The 18,891-nt window shown below is 44.7% G+C and overlaps 1 protein-coding gene across 2 annotated transcripts in view; it reads right to left on the bottom strand.

Moving 5' to 3' along the window:
• The window catches only part of Mpzl1 (myelin protein zero like 1), a 43,305-nt gene that overhangs the window by 23,208 nt on the left and 1,206 nt on the right, over window positions 1-18,891 (bottom strand). The window lies entirely within an intron of this gene.

The following is an 18,891-nucleotide window of genomic DNA, read 5'->3' as shown; positions in this document are numbered from 1 at the left end:
CCCTGGACTCTCCTATCGCTCTGCCTGTGCTGTCCTGTGTCTTCCGTTCCCCCGCCCCCCATCTCCACAAGTTACAGAGCCCCCAGGATAATCCCTCTGACCCACATGCATTTAGCATTCCTTTTTGTGACTCCATCTCTGGTCAGGGCTGTTAAGTATCTCCTAAAAGTGATGATTCAGGACACACAACTGACATCTGTCACAAATTTGATATGCCCAAATCAAACTCCTAATTCCTGTCCTGACTTTTCATTATCTTCTCTGGCTGTAAATGGTCATTCCAGAGTCCTCCCAGGTCCTTTTCCTCACAAGCTCCAAAGCTGTCTCCAAGCCACGTTCTCCCTACTTGCAAGCACAGTTTAAATCTCTCCAGGATGCAGTACAACAGTGTTGGTTATCTAAGCCAGCACTTTCCCTGAGATGACTTCAATGGCCTCCTCCCTGGTGCCTTCTCTTCCATCCCTGCCCGCGGAACCAAGTGTTCCACAGAGACATCAGGAAGGTTTTGTTAAAAAAAAGAAAAAAAAAACATAGGAAGGATTGCATCACTCTGCTCAAGCCTTCCGGGACTCCCTACATGACCCAGAACCAGGCCAGCGCTCACTTGGCTTGAGGCATTGGCCCCTACCTCTTCAACTTCATTCAAACACACGGCAGCAGCATCCACTCTTCTGAAGCCAGGGATGTATCTAAGTAGGGAGAGCACTATGAAGGACAAGCCTGGGAGCACCTCGGAGTCAGGACGATGAGAGACACAAAGTAGAGTGTCAAATGCTCTGCACAACTATCACAGGAGAAAGCCTCGGGGGAAGAAACTTTGCTTAAACCTGCACACAGTTTCTACAGTAACAGCAGCTAGAATCCACCTTTTTTTTTTTTATTTTTTTTTTTTGGTTTTTTGAGACAGGGTTTCTCTGTGTAGCTTTGCGCCTTTTCTGGAACTCACTCTGTAGACCAGGCTGGCCTCAAACTCACAGAGATCCGCCTGCCTCTGCCTCCCGAGTGCTGGGATTAAAGACGTGTGCCACCACCGCCCGGCTTCCCACCTGGCTTTTACCAACCAAGCACATTGCAGCAGCTTCTCTTGCTTAAACCTACATGTGTGTTTTCTTTCTTTCTTTCTTTCTTTCTTTCTTTCTTTCTTTCTTTCTTTCTTTCTTTCTTTCTTTCTTTCAGTTAAAAGTTCTGTAATTTTTTTTATTCCTGGTACCACTTTTACAATTTACGGGGCAGTATACCTGGTGTAATGAAAAGAAAAAGCTACAATCGATTACAGAGCTCTAGAATATACCACTAACTGACGCTACACTGCATTAACAAACAACTGCGTGTTTTGCAAACCATGCTGTGATGATCCTGAGCAAGAAGGCTTTCCTGTTGAAGCTGCAGTGACGTTTCTGACCATGGACCAGTGTTCCTTCTGTGTCTGATTTTTTTTTTTTTTACAGTTCCTCTGATGTATTTGGGATGATTGTCTCAAAGTAATCTACAGCTTTTCTGACAACTCCCCACTTTCTTCTGTAGCCACGTTCTCCTGTTTGCCAAACCTTCTGCTACCAGATCTACCACGCCCACCACCAGACCCACAGCCACGACCATACCGACTACCTGAGCATCCTCCAAAACAGCGCTCATGCGTGGATCCATAACTTGACTGCTGTTGTCCACTATAACCTCCAAAATCAGTGCAGTTACCACCACCACCATAGTTACCTCCATCCAAGTTTCCTCCTTCATATCTCCTCCTCCTCCACCACAGCCACCACCTTGCTTTTCAGATGCTGGTCCACCACCACCACCACCACCACCACCACAGCCTCCTCTACTACTGTAACCATGACCACTACCACATTTGCCACCAAAACCTCCAAATCCATTATACCCACCATTACCACTTCCATAACTACCTCTGCCCATTACTACCACTTCCGCCACCATAGCCTCCTCTTCCACCAAGACCAAAATTACCTCTAAAGTTTCCTACACGGGCCGGATCCACCTCCCCGACCTCTCTGGGACACAGCAGACTACATCTCTTGTGTCAAATGACACAACGACCTTCTTCATGTCACAATTATGCCCATTGATAGACCTCTCTGCGACCCAGCAGAATGCATCACTTGTTCAGAAATGGCCCTTTTTGCCCATTGACAGCTGGTTTATCAACTGTGTCCTGATCATCAAAAGTTACAAAAGCAAATCCTCTCTTTTTCCCCCACTCTGCCCAACTTCCAGAACTTGAATGGTTTCAATCTGCCACACTTTTCAAAAGAGCCGCTCAGACTATATTCTTCTTTAATACCAGCAAAATTGTCTTCCCTGTTACATGGGCACCAGGCCTTACAGACCCCTCCCTAAAAACGGCCCTTCGGTCCCACCACATCAACCTTGTATGGTCCAGCACACATTACTGCAGATACCTCTTCAACACAAGAGCAAGTGACGAAACCAAAGACCCGGAAGGTTTTGTTGAAGGTCTCTCATCACCACACTGCCTGCAAATGTTCCTCATCTCAGAACGGTCTTCTAAGCTACCATCTGTCCTTTCAAAGCTCAGGTCGCCAATAATCAGCTTCCGCAACTGCTCTGGTTCCTTTGGATCACGGCCCTCCATTTTGAGAGCAGTCCCGCCTCTTCCAACCTGAATTCAACCTGCAGGTGGTTCCTCTGCAATAACAGCAGCTAGAATCCAACCAGCTTTGACCAAGCATGCTGCAACAGTTTCTCTTGTTTAAACCTGCACGTGGTTCCGATGCAATGACGGAGTCTAGAATCCAACACGCTTTCAAGCAAGCACACTGCAATTCTTTCTGACCTTCTCAAGTGGGCAGGCCTGGTGTCTGGTTAGAAATGCTCTCCTGTGTGAGCAAAGAGAAACCAGAAGGCAGGTACAAAGGTGCTTTCACTGGTTTCTGAAACAATTAGGAATGGCCGGCTTTGTCCTGTCTGCCCCCCACCCTTTTAATTATTATAGTGGAAAAACATAGTTAAGTTATTATAGATTCAGACAGCTTAGCTGTGGAGTCATAAAAGGCAGTTCTCAGGGTCTAATTACAATGTCTACACATGCAAATGTGAAGGAGACCGGGACACTGAAAGGTCTGTGCTAAGTTACATTCCGGCCACCAAAGGCTGGAATCCCACTGTAGAAAAAAAAATATCAAATAGATATTTCAGATCTAGAATTTATAATTATGGTATCATGGCAAAAAAAAAAAGTGGCTATTATCTTAGATGTACATCAACTGATGAATGGGTAATGAATGTGGTACACATATATACACAATGGGATTTTATTCAGCTGTAAAGAACCTGAACTGATGACATGTAAGAAAATGGGTATAAGTGGAAAATATACGAAGTAACGTAATCCAAGCTCAGAAAGACAAACACTACGTATTCTCTCTTACAGGCAGATCCTAGCTTCTAATTTTATATGTGTGCATTTAGGTAAAGTGTGCACAGAACCAAAAAGACTCAGAAGAGCCTATGAGAGAGGAAAAGAGATCGTGTAAGTTGGGAGGGGAAGGCTAGCAGAACAGATATGCTATAAAAGCAGAAAGTTTAAACTGGACACACACACAGAGAGAGAGAGAGAGAGGGGAGAGGAGAAGAAGAGAGGAGGGAGAGGAGAGGAGAGGAGAGGAGAGGAGAGGAGAGGAGAGGAGAGGAGAGGAGAGGAGAGGAGAGGATGATGGGAAAGGGAAAGGTCAACCAAAAATAATGAAGTATTTAAAAAAAAATTCATGTGGAAATCTGATACTTCTCAAGATAATGAGTAAATAAAATTTGCTGGCTAGAAAGTTCAGTGTGGAAAAGTGCTTGTTGTTCAAGCCTGATAACCCAAGTTTAATATCTCGAGCCTACATAGGAGAGAACTGACTCCTGTAAGCTGTCCTCTGCCCCACATGCATGCCATGGCATGTGCACGACTCCACCCCCACCCTGTGTGAATGCACACACACATAAATAAGATTAAAAACATAAGAGTAAAAAAAAATAAGGGAAGGAAAATTGCTGTCGCAATGTGTGTTGGTCAGGCTTTTGTAAACTAGACACAAACTAGAGTTGTCTGGGAGCAAACCTCAGTGGAGGAAATGCCTTCATCCAGTTGGCCTAGAGGCAAGTCTGTGGGCCATTTTCTTGATTAATGATCACTGTGGGAGGGCCCAGCCCACTGTAGGCAGATGGTCCTGGGAGGTAAAAGAGAGAATCGGAACCAGAACCTGGAGAGCAAGCCAGTAATTAGAGTTCCTCCACCGCTTCTGCTTCAGTTCCTGCCTCGAGTCCCTGCCCTGAGTCCCTGCCCTGGCTCCCTTCATGGTGGACTGTTTTGGTCACAGTATTTTTACAGCAATAGGAGAAAAAAACAACAACAAACAAAACAAACAAAGACCTTGGACAAAATGTATTAAACTTTGGATCCCAAAACTCATAAAAAAGGAGTCTTTTCCTGTTGAAGTCAGAGAAAACTACTAGCCTAGCAATAAAACAAAAATGAAATGAATGAATAAAAAGACGAAGCGGTTATCAAATGTTTCCACACTCTGAATCTCTGAGGCTGCTCACACAAGCTCAAACATAGCACTGGGAATCGCACACACTTCCCCCTTGGTTCCACAAGGAGTAGAAATCCTTGCTGAGTTATGCTAGAGCTTAAAGGTCAAGGAAACAAATAAACAAACCCCGAAGAACCCTTCAGCTATTATGCCCTAGAGAATAGGGCTTCTAAAGCAGAGCACTGACTTGCCCAAACTTATCTTTCAGCACAGAAGGGACTGATGGTTATAACAGAGATCATGGAGATCGATTCAGGTGAAAGACACCTGGAACACACCTAACAGACAGAAACGTCTGAGCGAGGTCACATCTATAAGAAGCAAATGATGTAGGGTTGGGGATTTAGCTCAGTGGTAGAGCGCTTGCCTAGCAAGCGCAAGGCCCTGGGTTCGGTCCTCAGCTCCCAAAAAAAAAAAAAAAAAAGAAGCAAATGATGCTCACACTTGATGTTCTCATACCTTAGAGGGAAAGCCGGAACATTTTAGAGAAGAACAAAAGGGAAATACAGTGTAGGAAACAACCAAGAAACAAAGCTTCCGCTGGCTGGCGTCCTGCAGCTGCTCAGGCTGATTCTGACCTGGTAATCCATCGGGCTGAGTCTACAGGCATGTGCCACACTACCTAGTCTGAAGAAAGCAAATCCAAACACAGTCTGTCCAAGAGATCATTTCCTGACGTGGCCTATTTCAATACTCCGAATTACTAAAGTAATATGAAGTCAGTGAGGTTTCCCACAACACATGCCCCAGTGACCTTATGATTCCAAATAAATTCCGACTTATAAAATCACCGAAAGCATACTGGATAGCACAGTTGTGAATAAATAAACGCTCCCACGGGCCAGACAGTGATCCTGGCGTTGTAAAAACCTCAGTCAGTTCAAAAGAGCCTGTTAAGGTTTTCCTTGACATGGAAAGACGGAGTTTGCTTTGCTTTTGATTTCTCTCTCTCTCTCTCTCTCTCTCTCTCTCTCTCTCTCTCTCCCTTCCTCCCTCCTTCCCTCCCTCCCTTTCTTTCGTTCAGTCGTCAGTATATTCTTGTGTGAAGGAATATAACCAATCCATTGATTCAGAACCTGCTCTCTGTCCTGGCTTTGGTTGACTCTGTTGGTACATGGTGATGGGCTAATATTGTCTTTAAAACAAGCACTCATGGGACCCTTTAAAAGAAAGGAACGTAAGGCAACACTAACCAGATCATTTGGGGCGATGGTCACCCTGGGCTGCGGGGGCGGGGGTGGGGGTGGGGTGAGGGTGGGGGTGGGGGTGGGGTGGGGCAGATGAGGAAGGCACGTGTTGACGGCAGAGTGGTGCCTAGGCACACATTTTAATATCTACCCCCTGGGTGTGCTCCTTCTCTGTCTCTTCCTCTTATGCATCTTATTTTTCAGAATAAAAGCTGAGGGAAAGATACCGGTAAGGACAGGGAAGATGTCCTTTGTTGTTTGTTTTTTGTTTTGTTTTGTTTTGTTTTGAGACAGGGTTTCTCTGTGTAGCCCTGGCTGTCCTGGAATTAGCTCTGTAGACCAGGCTGGCCTCGAACTCAGAGATAGGCCTGCCTCCGCCTCCCAAGTGCTGGGATTAAAGGCGTGAGCACCACACCTGGTGACATCTTTTTTATCAGTTCCAGAATGTTCCAGTCAAAATATTCAGTAGGCTTACTGTGCCTGCACAATCCAGCCGGATAAAAACGGAGCCACCTTGATCACGTGTGTCTGAAGACGGCGCAAATACACAGCTGTGTGGCTGCTGTTGGTGGCCAGAGGCCACTTTTCAGCTCAAGTGGGTTCCTTTCTTTCATGAGTCAGGGTTGCTATTTTGGGGCTCTCTTAGCTGAATGATACAAAGTCAGAGGCAGCTACAAAAATATCCTCCATTCAGTGAGCCCGAAAAACCCCTCAAGCGAACTTCTCACTTATGGGGAACACGCTCTTGTACACTTGTCTGAGATTCTGCTCAGGCCTCGATCTCAGAGTCACTTCCCAGCACTCCCCTGACATCCTGTCCTCCCCTGTCACTTCTCCCATCACACTCTGCACAAAGGACAGCTGTCTACAGCCATCAGAGAGCTGGGGACCGGGGCTCTGTGATGTTACCTGACAAACTCCTGGTCCCTTCTCAATGTGTTCAGGTATTGTTTAAATGCTGGGGTAAAATGAAACAAGAAAACTAATGAAAGAAACATCAAACCAAGCTCAACCATAAAAGTCCTAATTGCTTCACAATAAATGAATTCAAGACTTAAAACACCATCCTGGAAGGCATCTACAGAGATTATCAGGGTAAAGTCTATTGGCTGAATCCACCTTGAAGGAGGCAGCTACAGGTCTCCTCCAAAGAGAATTGTCTGTCAAGATTTCAGTTTAAGAGAAACTTCCATGTGCTTGGAGTAAACAGTCAGGATTCCCCAGTCTCTCAGAGTCCGATCCTACCACTCGCATCCATGTCCAGCTGGCCACATCTCTATCCTTAACTTTCTTTGGACCAACAAAGATTGTTCTGTTGCTGAAATGAGAAATATTCAAAAGGTCCTGAATCAGGCCAGTCACTGTGCTGATCACGTGACGATAAACCCTGGTATTGCTTCTTTACCTCTCTGTGTGCAGTTCATCTCTGTCTCCTGTGACTGACTGCCTTTTCTCAATCAACCATTCACTCTTACAAGCCCATGCTGGAACTGACAGGCCTTGTGGAGACAGACAAACATCTACAGAGCATCGGGAAGGCCCCATTCCCTGGCCCTGGATTCCCAAGGGGTAACGCGGGGATGTTCCACAGTGGGTTTCACTAAAGACCAAAAGCTCAATGCAACCAAACAGGCAACGCAAATGCCACCACTGCCCTCGGCCTGCCCTGGAGCATGTGCATGCAGGATCCTAACATGTCCTCAGTTCTCCGCAAGCAGATGAAAATAAGGTGCTTTGTGTAAATCAGATCATTTTACCTCTGATGGATTACAATGTAACATCCCACATTGAAAGCTCCGAGGGTATTAACCAATGGAGAGCTTACTATTCAATACTTCATCCTTCCCAAGTGTGGAAACGTGTACTAAAATTTCTCTTTAAACAAAAGATGGCTGTGTCCTTAAATCTGTGTGAACTCTCAAATCTTAGATTTACAGTATGCCAGAAGACATGGGAAACAAATCTAGCCCACACCAGAAAACATCACTGCAATGACTGGAGAAGAGACCTTGCTCATGGTCAGCGGCAAAAAGGGCATTCCTCAAAAACATAAATGAAGGAATGAATGAATATTAGTGATACTCACTTAAACTACTGAAAAACTCTGGAACTACTTACTGTACATGCTCTCATAAAGGTGGGCCTACCACCTGGCACACTAGAAGTGAACATTATTGCCAACACTAGAAGTGGTTCTCAACCTGTGGGTTCACAGGGGCCACCTAAGACCATCAGAAAACACAGATATTTACATTATGATTCATAACAGTAGTAAAATGACAGTTATAAAGTAGCAATGAAAATAATTTTATGGATTAGAGTCACCACAACATGAGGGACTGTATTAAAGGGTCACAGCATTAGGAAGGTTGCGAACTACTGTGCTAGAGTCTTTGGGTGACAGTGATGTCCCAGAACACGTTCAACAGCCTTCTCAAATGCACCACTCTGGTGGAGGATGTCAACACAGGAGACTATGCAGAGATGGGAGGGGAGGGGAGGGGCGTGGGGTGAAACAGCTGCATCTTCCTCTTAACTGTCCTGTGCAACCCAAACAGCTCTAGAAAACCAAAGTTCACTTAAAAACACTTGGCGCTGGAGACACAGGGTTTGCTAACTCTTCCAGAACACCTGAATTTGGTTCCAAGTATCTAAGTTAGGCAGCTCGTAACCTCCTGTGACTCCAGCTCCAGGGCATCTAATGCCTTCTCCTGGCTTCCTTGGGCATCTGCACACATGTGGTTATAAACACATAGACAGACACAAAAGTTTTGTTTTTTAAAGCAAGGCATGCCAGGTGTGATGGCACAGGCTACAATCCCAGCACTTGGGAGACAGAGACAGCGTGATGCGCTCAAGGCCATCCTCATCTACTCAGCCAGTTCAAGGCCAAGCATGAGCTAGGAAAAGAATACAAACAAAATACTCAGACATGGGTCCCACCCTCAGACATTCTGACTTAAGTGTTATGAATACCCAGGCATTCAAACCTTGAAATGCCCTTGAGACTCTAAGACCACTCACTCTCCGGCATACCAAAGAGGAAGTCAAGACTTCACTGGGATGCCATTCCATAGTAAGACCAGGCCTGCGGCAGATGCGCCCAGCTTTGCTGGCATTTGACTAAGTTCAGACATAGGAAGGATCACCGGTAAAATAAATGTTATGAACCTGAAATTTTCAAAAGACTAACGCAACACTCTATTGTCTTCTTTTTTTTTTTTTTTTTTTGGTTTTTCGAGACAGAGTTTCTCTGTGTAGCTTTGCACCTTTCCTGGAACTCACTTGGTAGCCCAGGCTGGCCTCGAACTCACAGAGATCCGCCTGGCTCTGCCTCCCGAGTGCTGGAATTAAAGGCGTGCGCCACCACCGCCTGGCTCTATTGTCTTCTTAAAAATACTTTTTAAAATGTGCACAACAACAAAAAATAGTAACAAAATCTGAGTTAACATGGTCTCCAAAGTCCCCGCATTATACATATAATGTATAACTGCTAAAAGTGTGCAAGCTGTCATGATCTTAATGGTTAGAAACGTACTTTAGGAAGAAATGAAACACGAAGCAGCATTTATTCTACAGCACAGTGGCCAGAATATCTACAGATTCTATTGAGGGCTTGAACCACTACTGCTCAGCTAGGTTTTGAAAAATTAAAGTTTACTACCTGTGTGTGAAACCAAAGTCTGTGGCCAGAGCAGCCAGAAGTGGGACAAACAGCATCCCGAACACAGGAAAACGAGCTAACTGGTGGGTAGAATCTCCTTTAGAGCTGGGAGCTGTGTCTATTAACTGTTATCCTTGGGCAGGTTCTCAATTCAATTTGATTTCAACGCAATTTTGTCCATGCCAGTTTCTCATTTAAAACTCAATTTAAAAGTGCCATCTTGGCTTCACAAAACGCACAGCCCTCAACATGACACCCCGGGCTTTTCAAAACCGGGCCTCTCCCTCCTTTCCGACTAGAGATGCCGTGGAAGTGATCTGCTGTTGCCGCTCCTACTTCCCTCCACGCACCCACAGCAACATTCACGCCTTGGCACACACGACGCTCATCGTTCTTTCAGCCCAGGACCAGGGCGGTCTCTGTGAAAGCCTAGCCTTTCGAGGCTCCATCGGACAAGCCTGGTAAAGATGTCTTTGATTTGCTCAGTTCTACCCTGCGACTCAGTATCTCTCATTCGGTATCCTATGGCTGCAATCCACTGACACTTCCACATCCTGGAGAAAAACAAACTTGTTTTGTAGACACAGATCTGCTTGCCTCTGCCTCCAGAGTGCTGGGATTAAAGTATGTGACACCATAACCAACTAGAGATTTATTTTTATTTATGTGTGTTATCTGTATGTGTGGTATATGTAAGCCACATGTATATAGATACCTATGGAGGCCAGAAGACAGTACAGGATTTCTTGGAGCTGGAGTTACAGGAGGTTGTAAGTCATCCAATGTGGGTATTGGGAACAACTCAGGTCCTCTGGAAAAGCAACCAGAGCTCTTAATGGCTGAGCCATCTTCCCAGCTCCCTGGACACACAACTTCTTGACAGTCTTTATGTCCTGGTACCCAGCACATTTCCAAATACATTCAAAGGGAATGATGGTGGAGCCAGACATGGCAGTAACCTTAGCACTCAGGATGAAGAGGCACAGGGACTGGAAGTTTAAGGCTAGAATGGGTAACACAGAAAGATCCAGTCTACCCTCGGCTACATATTGAGACTCTTCTAAAACACAAAACAAAATAACCCACAATTTCAAATGAGCTGACATACACTCAGTGGTAGAACACTTGCTTGGCATGCACAAGACCCTAGGTTTAATCCTTACTAGCACAAAGAAAGCATTCTGAATGAACCAGATATAACCAATCAAAAAAACACAGCAAGGACAGATGGTAACGGGCGACCTTTTAAGATTCCTCTACGGTGAAGTTAAGGTTAATAAAACACGTAAGTACTCATTTTTAACTAAAATAAAGAAGCCAACTGGCCCTTGCTTGAGTCAAGCACTCTCTGGCTCCTACAAAAATCTGGTGAAGGTGTCCAGCATCAGTTCACCACAGCCAGAAAGAGTTCAGGTGCAAATGCTCATGCTTACATGGGAAGCTGAATATAAGAGGAACGGGAACATCTGTGTCCCCCTTCCTGATGTGGCACAGCTTTATTAGAATAAAAATGAATGCCGTCAGTGTAACAGGCTCTTAACAGCTGAGCCGTATCTACAGCACAAAGGGATTTTTTTTTAAGAAAAAAGAACAATACATGCCTAACTTAAATAATTAGTAATAAATTCGAGAGCACTCAGGAGGCAGAGACAACCAAATCTCTGTGAGTTTCAAGGCCAGCCTGATCTACATAGTGCACTCCCTATGTAGTAAAACCATGCCTCCAATAAAGGGGGCAGAAAAGAATCCTATGTATTTATCAAATACCCGCTATATGCTCTTGAAGCTATATTTTCAAATACCACAACCACTTTGATGGGAAGCTTACCAAACATTTCCTCGGCTTCAAAATATTCCTCCTAAGATAGTTCCTTACAAAGCATGGAAAGGTGGTTACTTTACTACGGAGCAACACAGCACCAGAAATGGCCTGAACCGAGAATCATGTCTGTCATTCCTGTGACATTCCTGCCAAATGCAGAGCCTGAATCACCAGACCTGCTCTATTATTTATATTTAAAGATATTGGTGTGAATTTTTAAAAGGCTTGGGGTGCTCTAGGCTAAAGGTGACTAGAACCAGGGACTGCCATGGTATAAGGGATGACCTTAACCAGGCAAATTAAAGCCACATATCAGATAATAACAAGATTTCAATATTCATCTTCTGATTTTGATAATGACACTGATTATACAAGAAAGTGTCTTTAATCTTAGAGACTGTGCAATGAAGTACTTGGGGGGCAGGAAGCATCCTTTCTGATGCTCGGCAAGGAAGGAGAGGAGAGAGATAAAAATGTTAACATTTGAACAATCTGGGTGAAGGCAGACAATACTCTTTGCATTCTTTTGCAACTTTTTCTTAAGTCTGAAATTACAACAAAATAAATATGAAGGAGAAAAATAATACAGTATTTTATTTACTCTTGCCGACATTTGAACTTCTATAATTCAGTGATGCCTCTGGGGCCTCGTGCAAGCAGGGCGATGAGCCCCATCTAGACGTGCCCAGCTTGGAGACATGACCTTCCCGTGTGCTCTTGATTCCTTACCACTTGCATTCAGACCAGGGCAGCTGGCCCAGGTCCCAGCCAGCTGCAGCAGGTCTACGCTACCTCCTAATTAAGTGTTGCCATGTATTACAGGCTTCAAAGCTGTCGGGCTCACGTTCACTTTACAGATGAACATACTCTAGGCCAGAAGGAGGACTTATTGAAGGTATCCAGACCATACTGAACAAAATCGGATGCGAAGAACTCCAAGGCTACCTTCTTTCCGACACCATGCTCACTTCACCAACACATACAATAAACCTGGTCTTTGTGGGAGAGGTAAGTGAGAAGGAACATGACATGAAAACGGGGGACAGGTAAGTAAAGGCACTTCCATCCCTGGGACCCATGAGGAGCATGAAGACTCCTGAAGGTTGTGCTCTTGCACACACACACACTCACACACATGCTAAATTTTTTAAATCTTAGTAACATGAAGAAATGGACTTTGTCAAGTTAGTTCTAGCTTCCTGTGGGTTTTGTTGTTGACTACTATCCTGTGGCCAGAGAAGTCAGTGACAGTGAGCAATGAATGTATTTCAGGATTTTCCTCTAGGTTCACCCCTGCTCAACAGAAAAACCCATATCCAACTGTTTCAGAATCTCTGGACATTTTACCACCTACTGGCTGGCTGTATGGATCAAAGCATAGCTTACTGCTCTCTGTGAGGTGCATACACAGAGACACCACACAACCAAGGGTGAAAGAACACATATTGTTAATTGTGTGACACAGACACTTTAGGGCACCTCATTCATCCGAGACTTTCCCAGGCACTTTCAGATACTGTACCTTTTGCTTCCTGACTCACTATAAATGTCCAAGGGAATGACACCCTTTTCAATCCCTCAGGGTCATTCTCCCCAAAGATGAGCACTCACCAGGGACCTCTCAAGAAGTGCCCAGAACAACCAACCCCGTCAAATCGCCAAGTGTGACGCCATGCTTATTTGACCAGTATACAAAATAGTAAACAGTCTCTTACAGAAGAATCACGTTACCAGGAGAGATGGCTCAAGAACCTTTGAGGAAGCGCTATAAAACTTTCTAAGCCACACTGGCATTTTAAAAACAATTTTCAAAACCGTATGCTCATGTGAATTCTCAAAGAAAAATGTTTAAGTAAGTTTCGGCTAAGAGGGTACCATAGCATCATGAGAAAGAATAAGGAAGATGAGCGCACGCACATGTGTGCGTGTGCGTGTGCGTGTGCGTGTGCGTGTGCGTGCGCGTGCGTGTGTGTGTGTGTGTGTGTGTGTGTGTATAAGCCAGGTTGATGTAAGGTATCCTCTTTACATTGTTTTTGAGACAGGGTCTCTCACCTTACCAGAAGCCTGCCAGACTCAGCTAAGCCAGCTAGCCAGAGAGCCCCAGAGATGCTCCCATTTCTGCTCCCCTACCCCCTGGGCACTTCAGTACTGACTCTTATGAGGGAACTGCGGGTTGAATCCAGGTCATTGCACTTGAGTGGCAGGAGCCACTCCCTAGCCCAGTAACAAATCAGAAAGTCCTTTAATGCTGGTATAAAATGATCCCCAAGATAGATTATTAAATTAAAAAAAAAAAGCAAAATGTAACATACCCCATACAAAATTTAACTCAAATAGATCAGGCTTAAATATAAGAGGTAAAACTATACGTACAATCTTAAAGGAAACACTGGAGGTTCATTGTTGCGGCCTTCTATTAGTCAGTGGATGGTTTCATAGACACCAAAAGCAGAAGCAATAAAAGATACAATGAGCAAATTGGGATTAATAAACATTAAAAACTTGTGTGCCACTAATAGGAGAAAATATCTGCCCACTGTGCCTAACCTGGTATGCTGTAGCTCAGAGAGAGACCTTCGCTCAAGAGCGACGGTGGGGATTAGAGGGATGGGGGGGGGGGGGTTGTTGATCAGGGTTCAATTCTCGGCACCCACATGGAGGCTTACAACTGTCTGTAACTCCAGTTGTAGGAAATCTGATGCCCTCTTCTGGCATCCTCAAATACTGTACAGGCATGGCACATCTGTGTACATGCTGGAAAAATACGCACATAAAAATAAAAATAAGTATTTTAAAATTAAATAAACACAACCAAGGTAGACAGTGCCCAAGGAATGGTACCCAAGGTTGATCTCTGGCCTACACCTATACACACACATGTGGGGTTGGGGTGGGGCAGTCCACTTTCCCTACTCTTATGCCATTTCTGGACCTCCTTAGAAAGCTGGCCCTGCTCCAAAGAGTTTTGAACTTTTTCATACCCTCACGAAGCAATGTGATGTCATCAGCTCCAGAACCAAATTCTGCAAAGTGAGTTCAAGGCCAGCCAGAGAGACATAGCAAGACCCTACTTCACAAACCAAAAGTAAATACCAAAACACAGATGTATTAGAAATATTGTATAAAATCACCTTCAAGCTACTTATAAATACTGTCTATTAAACAAATGAATTTGCATCACAGACTTGGTCTACCCCCAAGATATCTCAGAATGTATATGCTTATGCAAATATTCCAAAATTTAAGAAAAAAAAAACAACAACCTGAAACACGTCCGGTCCTGCACGTTTCAGATGAGGGAGACACAATGTGGAGTGCCTACCTCATTAGGTTATTTTAGGACTGAAATGAATTAACGTTTGCAAAGGGCTTAAAATGGTACCTGGCCTAGCATACGCTCCATATACTATGATAGATAAGTCAGCAGCTGCAAGAACACTTAGGGACATTCCTACTGGACAATGTTCATGCCCTAAGGAAAGTGTTTATCAAGAGACATTAGCAGGGAAGGAGGAGGAGGAATGAGAACATTTGTGACATATGCGTTGAAATGCTATGGTGAAACTCACTACTTTGTACACTAACTTAAAAAGTGAATAAAAGACATTTAGTTTCTCTTTTCTCTGGAGAATTACCATTACTAGTAATGAGTGTAAAACCTTGGTCCCACTCACTTCATGTGCATTTCTTATCTGTCCAAATGGTCTCTAAGTGATGACAGGACCTAGGCATCCTCAGTTACCCTGGGGCTTTTGTGAGTTCAGGCCTTGTGTGACACCGAGCCCCACCCCCCAAGTTCAGTGGTTCTCAACATGTGGGTCACCCTTTGTGTGTTGAACGGTCCTTTCATAGGAGTTACATATCAGATATTCTGCATATCAGATATTTACATTACAATTCTTAACAGTAGCAAAATCACAGCTATGAAGTAAAAACAAAAATAATTTTATGGTTGGGGGTCACCACAGCATGAGGAATTGTACTAAATGGTCACAGCATTAATTAGAAAGTTGAGAACCAGGCCGGGTGGTGGTGGTGCACACCTTTAATCCCAGCACTCAGGAGGCAGAGGCAGGTGGATCTCTGTGAGTTCGAGGCCAGCTTGGGCTACAGAGTGAGTTCCAGGACAGGCACCAAAATTACACTGAGAAACTGTCTTGAAAAACAAAAATAAACAAACAAACAAAAGAAGGTTGAGAACCACTGGCCTAGCTACATGCCTGTGCGGCCACACTGGGCCACAAACAGGTGTCAGGGTTTGCCCGGCAGCCCCCTGCAGCGGTCTCTGCCAGCTGCAGTTGAGACTGTCCAGCCTCTCTTCTCAGCATGCTAGCTTGTGGGAGCTCCACTCACCAGACGGACGGAATTCAGGGATCCTCCATGACCAGAAGGCTCTGATGCTGGAGTGAGCACAGACTAGAGGAAAGGATTGGAAACAAAGTACCCAAAACTAGAGGCTGAAGAGAAGAATCAGAAGAGAAGGCTAAGGGGGAATAAAAGACTCGAAATGTAACGGTCAAATTCCCAAACCTCCACATGACAAGATTGAACTATTAAATGGAGTGCAGACACTATGAAGCCAAAGTCAGGTTTCTTAGCAAGCCCAATTCTGCAGCATGTCTGTACTGTAAAGCAGGAAAAGATCTGAAGGGGTGTGGGGTGTGTGGGTCAGGGGTGGGGGAGGGGGGACACGGATACAGCAGCCGAGGCAAGGAGGCAGCGGTAGAGGTCTCCCAGACTTGAGGGACTGCCAGGTGCATACAAGGAAGGGCCAGAAGGACTGGGAAGGAAGAATGTTTGCCAGGAAACGATTCCAACAATGGGCTGTGGATAGCTGGAGAGGGAGAGAAGCAGCCAGGAAGTGACTAATGCACTGAACCACGGTTTGATGAGCTCCAGCAACTTGCAGTGGGCTTAGGAGCCAGCACTGAGGAGGAGGGTGACATTCTGAAGATGACGTGCTTTCTGGTCAGGGTGACAGCCAGAGACAAAAGAAGGGGAGGAGAGAAGGCCAGACTAGGAGGAAACAACAGCCTGAGGGTGTGCAGGACCTCAGAGAAACAGGGACTTCCTGTAGGTGAGGGTCATCCAGGTGAGTGCCCACAGCCAGACTACAGAAGGTTAAGTTGGAGGAAAGTAAATGCAGAAGGATTCTGACTGTATCCCCCGAGGGCTTGCTGGAGTGTCAGGGAGGTTGACATTTTATAGGAAAGAAGGAACATACTGGGAGCTTCAGACCTCATTTTCAACGTTTTGTTTAAGGTAAACCATTTCCGTACCTTACAATTTTAGAGAGCTTTAACTATGACTTTAAAAATTCAAGTCAAATGTGGTGGCTCATACCAGTAATCCAACACTTAGGAAGCCAACACAGGAGGATTACTGTGAGTTCAAGGCCAGGCGGAGCTACACAGTGAGTCTGAAGCCAGCCTGGGCTATATGTAGCATGAGACCCTGTCTCAAACAAATATATATATATATATAAATAAATAAAAGATTAAAAACACAAAAGCTCCACCACTTAAACCTTTCAGGTCACAAACTTCAACTTGTAAAATAAGCCATGCCAACTCTGCCATTCCATGAACGCACTCAGTAAATACCTACTGAACTCCTAGGACACTGCCAAAGTGGCCCAAGCCCTTTCCTAGACCTTGCTGTGGGAATCTTCTGAAGAAAGCACTCTCCACCAGTGAGAGTGGGAGAGAGGAGATGTCACCGGTAGACCGAAGCCAGGATAGTTCCTGGAAGGCTTCGATCCCGGGTCCAGTTTGTATTCTCATTTAACACTCTAAAACCACAAGGTGGGGTGGGCAAACAGGCAAGGTTTTACAGAAGCATCCTGGCAGTTAGCAGGTTGTTGTGGGGAACTACCCACTGTTTCAGCTAGTCCTCCAGGTCGTTCTGTTTCAGGTAGCAAGTGGCGTCATGCTTGGCAAACAGGCGGGACAAGCAGGACCTTAAGTAAATCAGTTCATCATCAGTATCTAGTAACTGGTCTTTCCTATCTTTTCCTACTTCAGCCTCAGTGGTGATTTATATCATCATTAGTGGGAAAGCCAGGAAAGAATAAACATGAAAAAAATAATAATAATTCCCATCTCTATAAACAGTAGAAAGAACGCAAACCAGAGCAATGTAAATGAGTGCATAATGGGGTCAGCAGGTCTGTAAACATTTCACTCTGTGTCTGTGCTCCCAGCAGGCATGAGTGCTGGCTGTGCGCATGAGCATTTGTGTACTCTTTACTTCTCAGTCCAGTGCTCTTCCCATTTAACGTTGGTCTAAAATGTGTAGACATACAGTACAGATGTGATTGCTAAGGGGGAAAAGGGAGGAGAAAAGAGGCTGGGACTGTGAGTTTTGAAACAAGAAACATTACCGCAGAACAGACAACAATGGTTGTTTGTAGAGTTTAATCTACTTTCTAAACGGCAGGCCTCCACAAACTTTAGTTGGGGGGGGGGGGGGGGGAACCCAGTCAGGGCTGTATCTCTTTGCCTACAATGTAACTGTCAGCACCTTGCAACACTAACAAGCTGTTGGACTACCTTGCCGGAGAGACTAAAGCCCAGATAATGATGGGTCAACGGTGGGTGAACCCACACCCTGACCTAGCCGCTTAGACTTGCATATACCTCCAGCCCTCTATTTAAACTTTAAACTTTTCAGGACCCTGAGGATGGGCTAGAGTTGGGCCATTGGATCTCTGATCTTCCCAAAGTGGCCACATTGACTCCACTTTCTAATTTTTTTTTTTTAAATTGATTTGACTGTTTTGACTTCTCAATAACCTAGCATCTTACAGCAAAGATTGTAACCCCAAGTTCCATAAGACTTTCAAGTACTTAATGCCTAAGAAGTACTTAGACAGATACTTGCTAAGTAACTGAACAGAATTTGAGAGGCTGTTCTGGATGGCTACAATGGCGTGTTCCTGTAGTCCTGAGAGCCTGGAGGCTGAGGCAGGGTAGATTGATCACAGGAGTTGAAGGCCAGTCCAGGTAACATGGTAAAGTAATCTCAAAACCACAAAAGTTGGGTGTGGTATACACCTTTAATCTAGCACTTGGGAGGCTGAGACAGGAAGATACTAAATTCAAGGCCAGCCTGAAATAATAGTAAGACATTGTCTCAAAAGAACTTTTTGGAAAAGATGAACCCTTACGTATAGTACTCTCAAATCAGTCCAGACTGGCCTCGAACTCACAGCAATCCTCCTGTCTCCCACCCCTCAAGTGTTGGGATTTTAGGTGTGAGCCACCATACTTGGCTTCTAAAAAAGACTGGTTTATTTTATACCAGAGGAAGTGACATTTCACTCATAACATCAATGTTCCTGCTTCTGCTGCTTTTTAACACCCTAAAGACCATTTTGACTGCCCTGCCTTCAACAGCAATCTGATATCACACAATTCAGCCCACAAGATTCTAATAAAATGGAGTTTGGGTCTATTCTGTGCTCCTTTGCTTAAACACAAATACAACCTACACCAATACAAAAATAAATAAATAAAACACACCTTTTCTTTTTCCTTGAGAGAAACAGGAAAACACAGAACAGATCCCATCTAATACATACACAGTGAACCTTTGTCCATTTTTACTATTAACAACCAGGTTAAATGAAAAGTTGGTAATCCAACGGAATCTCACCTA

This window comes from Peromyscus eremicus, chromosome 15 (genome assembly GCF_949786415.1).
Source record: "Peromyscus eremicus chromosome 15, PerEre_H2_v1, whole genome shotgun sequence".
Lineage (NCBI taxonomy): Eukaryota > Metazoa > Chordata > Mammalia > Rodentia > Cricetidae > Peromyscus > Peromyscus eremicus.
This window is presented reverse-complemented; position numbering and strand designations above follow the sequence as displayed.